Source organism: Mastomys coucha, unplaced genomic scaffold, assembly GCF_008632895.1.
Source record: "Mastomys coucha isolate ucsf_1 unplaced genomic scaffold, UCSF_Mcou_1 pScaffold17, whole genome shotgun sequence".
NCBI classification, from domain to species: Eukaryota; Metazoa; Chordata; class Mammalia; order Rodentia; family Muridae; genus Mastomys; species Mastomys coucha.
Window position 1 is genome coordinate 10,064,864 of NW_022196899.1, and position 6,834 is coordinate 10,071,697.

Below are 6,834 nucleotides of genomic sequence, written 5' to 3' on the forward strand. Positions count from 1 at the left end.
AAACTGGGTTTTGTTTAAATTATGGTTATACCTTAACATTACAAGAATTAAAAAAGGTGTGGAGTCTAATAGAGAGAAGGGATGAGCAGTCTGGGGACAAATAAAGAGTTAGTTTGCCTTGGAAGTAAAAAGTAAATAGAAGAATAATCCAAATTCTATCGAAGCCTGGTAGTAGTGCTAAACTGCTAGCACCTTCACCCCTAGAGTAAACAAGCTTAAAAAAGAAACCTGAAACAGCTGTGGCTGTTGGGAGAAGGATGTTTTGCACCTACGATTGTCTGTCTCACTGAGCTAGTGGGAGATGCTTTCCCTGCTGGTCCCTGGTCAAATGCACCTGTCCAATGGTGCACTCATAGCATTTAGCAAAATAAGGAATTTTATCTTGTCATTTATATCAGAAATGGAGACAGGTTTTTTTCTTATTTGGAGATTTTGAGGCACTGGGAACCCAAATACCATCCAGGTAGATTTCTTTGTATTGATTATTAAGGGTTTTGTTTTTTTGTTTTTGAGAAAAGATGCTTGAAGTATTTACTGAATTTGTTTTGAGATTCATATGTTGCAGAAATGTATACCCTTGGAAAAATCCCTTCATCAGACGCGCTAAACTTGCCTGCTTAAACTCCCCAGTTCTGGGGGTCTTTCAGGCTCACAGCCATCTGTAAGCAGGGATCCGATGCCCTCTTCTGGTGTGTCTGAAGATAATTACAGTGTACTCACATATATGAAATAAACAAATAAGTCTTAAAAAAAAAAAGTCAGAGAAGTGTTTTTCTAGTTTGTTCAGGAGATTGATTGTTGGAACTAGTGTTACTACAAAATCAAAATCAAACTTATGAAAGAACCCCAGAACTGAGGAGATCCTTACTCAAGTCTCGGGATGACGCTACCACCCAATGACTCATGAGAGACCGAACTTGCTGCAATCACATGAGGTTTATTGGTGATACCTATACCGGGGTCGATCTCATGACCTTGCCAGTCAGAGGAGTTCAACCTGGAACACAAGAAGTGTAGGGTATTTAAGGGAAGCTGGGGGCGGAGAGAGAGTTACCAAAGAAACAGAACATAAAAACAGTGGAAAATTTCAGAGGGACCTGACCCAAGGTATTCAGTTAGGGAGGGGAACACATTCATTCTAGGAATGTAATCTTCATCTACTGGTTGACAGGGTGGAGAGTCTCATAAACCACTAGACCTTCATTCTTAGTTCCGCCCTCATTGTGGATCATTCAGGAGGGGCAGGTATGGGGAACCAGAGCCCTGAGGCTCTGGGTTCCTGGAACTGGTTATTTTATATTTCTGGCTGGCTACAGTGGCCCTCCATGTCCTTTTAGGTAAAGGTTATATACCATACATTTGTATTAAATGCCCTCATTTTAAATTCTAAGATTCTCCAGCCTTTCACTTACATATAAGTTCTTACATATAAGACCCTAAGTTCAATTACTTTTTCCTGTTTATTTTGTTTGTTTTTCTTTTATTAAACAACTACTGTTTTGTCTTGCTTTTATTAAAACCAGTACAGTGCATTCAGCCAATGGGTCATATCTTCTTTGATGGTTCATAAAGGAATCCATAGACAATTGGGGAAAATAGCTCTGCAGTGTTGTGAGCTCTGTCAACATTCTGTATAGGAGGATCAGGCTCATGAATGATGGGAAAGTCTCACATAGGGGCCCAGGAATCCGCATCCTGAAGTCCAGGCTCTAGTTCTTCCTGAAGGTGCACAGCACTAACTACATTTTTTGTTCACTTTTCTAAATCTAGAAGAAGAAATCATGGTTATATTCTTCACCTAAAAATCTTCCCAGCCTTCCTTCGTTCAGGCAACAAGATTGAAGGCAGCTTAGCTAAGCTGCTGGTAATCTAAACAGCTGCCTAGCTTCTCTATGACCTTAATGTTAAAGGGCAAGCAAGTGAGGCAGAAGCCCTTGGAATGAATTCTAGATAACAGCTGCTGCCCTCTGGCCAATGATTATCTGTTACTAGGCCTACGTCATTCAAAGACCAGAGCAGCTGGGTTATCCTTGACCAGGCTGAGACAGTTCACCCTTAGGGGGAAACACCATATGCTTCCAGAGCTAAGGAGATTGCAATCACAACCAGCTGCTCTTAAGTTTGCCTTTTGTGCCTGTGGCTAAGCTATTACTTATTATCAGGGTTCTACATTCCACAGCTATCCAATAATGAGGCAATCTACAAACTTCTCATGCATGAAGGAAGTAGCTTATAAAAAAAAATATCAAAAATAACCTTTACTCCTGGCATGCTAGTGTTCATTTCATCTGCAGGTACTGTGTAAAGAGATCTAGTAGGACCCACCCTTAATATTACAAAGAGGTTGCTGGAGTCTACCAAGTACCAGCCATGGCTTGGAGATGGTTTCTGAAGAAGGGGTGTCTTGGAGTGGCTAAAACAAAGGACTCAAAGTCAAATCGTGGCTGCCCATATTCAGCTGGAGACAAGTTTTCCAGCCTGATTCTCTCTGTTCTGCTTTCTTTCTCTCTGATCTGATTTCTCTTTCTCCATTTCCAGACACCTCTCTCTTTTTTATTCTGCTTGAGATGTTTCTCCAATTGGTTCTCTCTTGCTAGTCTTTTTTTTTTCTTCTTCTTCAAGACAGGGTTTCTCTGTGTAGCCCTGGCTGTCCTAGAACTCACTCTGTAGACCAGGTTGGCCTCCAACTCTGAAATCTGCCTGCCTCTGCCTCCCAAGTGCTGGGGTTAAAGATGCTATACTAAAAAGTTCTCTGGATAGCTCACCTCCTGCAGATGTTGAGCCTGGTCTTTTATTTTACATATCAATCCAGTCATTTGCTTCTGGCAGCACCCTGTGAACCCTGCCCCTTAAGCACACATATTTTAACATTACAAAAGAATTCAGAGACCTGCCTGCCTCTGTTAAACACAAAACAAAAGCTAACTGGTTGGGACTCAGTCCTGCAATTACCATTTCTACCACACCTGAGTCTAACCTTACTCTATTCTAAGCAGGTCCTGAACTCAGGAATTTGGCTGCTTTTGTAAGCTTAAACAAAAAAATACTTAGCTGGGTGGGATCTCCTGAATCACCACTCCCTAAATCTTTTTATCTCCTTCTTTAGTATCTTTCTGACAAGTTGGCTCACAGTGTAGTTGCCTCTGCTCCTTTATAGATTCATGAAGCTGCTCATACAGCTTATATCCTTATTTTTCCACATAGTTGAGAAATTATATATTCTGAACTCATGTTTTTTGAGTTATTTTCCACAGCCTTTAGGGCTGTCCTGAAGGTCCTAGCACTTGCCATTTTGCCACGCCTTTGCCTCCCAGACTCTGTGTCAGTCAGTGATTACCATGGATCATTAACATCAACCAGAAGGACATTCCTTAAAGGTGGAATGTAAAATATGTACATTATTATACAAACTAGCCTTTGCTGGACCTGCCTCAGGGACAGGAACCACATCCTTCTGTCCCCACCTAGGTCATTCTGGGTCCTGCTTGAGATAAAGGAGTCCAGGTGAATTATTCTGAAGCGAGAAAGATATTAACATTTCAAAACACCAAAGCTGACATTGAAGGAAATGGAAAACCAAAGGTGGATAAATATACAGTAATGGTTATCACATGGCAAACACAACGGCCAAGCAAAACTTCTCAAAACAAATCAGTTATGAGAAAGATGACCAAAGGTCAACATGTTCCTAGACGTCTCTGTTTGCACCAATTAGAGGCTAGAAATATTGAAGGTTCTAGATTAGCTTCCTGAGAATCACAAAAGAAAACCTTAGTTTCTGAAGGGTTTTGCCTTGTGCATGGAAATATAAGAATCTAAAAGCAATTAATTGCTTACCTTACTCTTAGATCAGTTAGACCAATAGCAACAAGCATGTGGGCACGGCCTTACAGAAGAGGATATTTAAAATTATTTATAGATTTCCTATTAAATATAAACTTAACACATGGCATGAGATGGCCAGAGAGAAGGAAGAAGTCAATTGCCTTTTGGAAGTGTAGTTGAGGACACAATTTCTATTTTAAATTTATGTGTTTGTGTGTGTGTGTGTGTGTGTGTGTGTGTTGTGTTTACATGGGAAGACCAGTGGAATAAATCAATGTCTTTCTCTATTACTCTGTTTATTGACTTGAGACAGCCTCTCGCTGAACCCGATGCTGACCTTTCCTGATAGGCTGACTGCCCGGTCAGTAATGTTCTAGGACCCACCTTTCTCTGACTCCAATGGTAGGGGTTATGCACACGGCTTGTGATTTGAGCTCAGTTCTTCTTGTGGTCACAGCCAATCCACTGAGCCATCTCGGCAGCCTAGGAGATGCCCCACCTTCATTCGCCTCAACTCTGGGATCCTGCGACTCACTGACTTTCCAGTTTGGAGACACTCCTAGTTGGGGAACAACTGCAGGGTCCACACTCTTCATCCGAATTGCAAACCCTGTAGAAGAGTAGTAGAAAGTCACAGGACCTCCCAATCACAGCCATTGTTACCAAATGCAAACACTAGCTTTATCCATCAGGGGACCCATTTGCTTCCGTCTCCTAGCAGATGTCAGGTGGCCTCCAGTCTGTTTCCCAGATGTACAGAGCTGCCCAGTGCTTGCCTTTCCTTTCTCCTCTTGCTGCTTCTACTTATTTGAGTAGCACATACTGAAAGGCTGGAGAATCTTAGAGTTTAAATGAGGGCATTTAATAGAAATGTATGTATAATATGTAACTTTTACCTAAAAGGGGGCATGGAAAAACTCTGTATCAAGCCAAAAAAACCGAGAAGTAGGTAATTCCAGGAACTTGGCTAACTCAGAGCCTCAGGGCTCTGGTTCCCGATACCTGCCCCTCCTGAAGGATCCCCAATGAGGGCAGAACTAGGAATGGAGGTCTACTGGTTTATGAGACTCTCCACCCTGTAGATGAAGATTATATTCTTAAAATGAATATGTTTCCCTCCCTAACTGAATACCTTGGGTTGGGTCCCTCTGAAATTTTCCACTGTTTTTATGTTCTGTTTCCTTGGTAATCCTCTCCCCGCCCCCAGCTTGTGATTTTTCCCTTAAATACCCCTCACTTCTTGTGTTCGGGGTCGAACTCCTCTGGCCGACAAGGTCACGAGATTGACCCACGAGATTGACCCCAGTACCGGTATCCCCAATAAACCTCATGTGATTGCAGCAAGTTCAGTCTCTCGTGAGTCATTGGGTGGTCGTGTCATCCCGAGACTTGAGTAAGGATCTCCCCAGTTCTGGGGGTCTTTCAATACTACTGTTTACAGGAGCATCGCATCCAGGGAAACATTCAACTGAAACAACTTTTCTTTTAAAATCTTTTGTTATTTAGATAGTAAGTATTTTCCATAGAGCATATTGAAGTCCTGTGTTTACCTGGTAATGTTATGTTCAGAAGGGTGTATTTTAGAAGTTAAGATCTGATTGAAGGGAGAAAACCACAGGGTAGGGTGCTTTCAGGGCTTACACCTCATCCCCAGTCACTTCCCTTCTCTGCTTCCTATCTGCCATAAGGCAAGCTATTTCATTCTACCATACTATGGTGACCAGCTTTGCTTCAAGCCTGCCATCAATGAAACCAGTCAAGAATATACCAAAAACGTTGAAATAATGAGCCAAAATACACCTTCCTTCAATTAGATGTTGCTGTCATACTTGTCATAGAAAGACTGATAAAGTTGGTGACAACAATACTGAAAATACTAAGTAGAATGCTATAGAATTATAAAACATTAAATAATCATATATGAACAAAAGAGACATTTAGTTGTCTCTTCACTGTATTTTCTATCATAGGATGGAATGCCCTTGAGCCTTGACCTCAGAAACTATTGTTCTCCTGTACTTCCTAATAGGAAAAAAAAATCACTGTAGCTGGTCCAAGACTAAAAGTAGTTCCTAGGATTTGAGATTTTATGTTCAAAACAAGAAAAACTTTGGGCAAGCTGGCAGAGCACATTGGCTTTCCAGTTTTTAAGACATGTTTTTGTGTTCCTAGAAAGCAATTGATGTGATGGAGAAGCCTTTCATTCTCTTTACAGTGGTGCAGATATTTAGAGAAAAATTGTGAACTGCTGCTTGCAAGCTGGTGCTATGGCTGCAGTGATCACCTTCTCTGAAACTTTCCCCTGAATTCCTTCAGAGCTAGCAAAACAACAGAGCCATTCAAATTATCACAACATTTCAGAGTCCTGACTTCTGAGGAAGTCTTGAGGAGATGGATTGAGAAACTTCTTCTTTTCTCTTGACAATAACACAGGAAAAGCAGAATGAAGGGCCTCAGGCCCTGCAATTTCAGCTGTCAGTCAGTCCTTGGATTAGTCCCCAAACTCCTTAAGAACTCCATGTGCTATTTGAAAAGTCTGAACTTTCTTTTATTCTTTCTTTTATTCTTTCTAGCTAGTGAAAGAAATTCACTTTCTTGCTGGTTTTGAAATTCCTTTGTGATTTCTACAGCCACAAACACAACAAGTGGGAGACTCATAAAATAGGCTACTGGACAGCCAAGGTGTAGTAGAGATAAGTTTTCAGCCTAGGACCTTAAACACAAGGACATAGAAAAGTAGAGCCATATTAGAAACGGGGTAAATTGTTGGCCTCTCAATGTTTCCTTCTGCTGTCTCTTAAATCCACAAACTATCACAGGCCAGTGTGGCCATGTCTTTTCTGATGTACTAAAGTCACAGGGATAAAAAAAAATATTCACTGCTTTCTCACTTCTCAGGCAGTCTGTGTTTTAATTTTCTATAGCATATCAAGAATCAGCAGCATTTCTATAAAGGTTTTGTCTCTAGGTCAGTGGCTCTAAACTTTGGGATCTGCATATCAGAAGTCC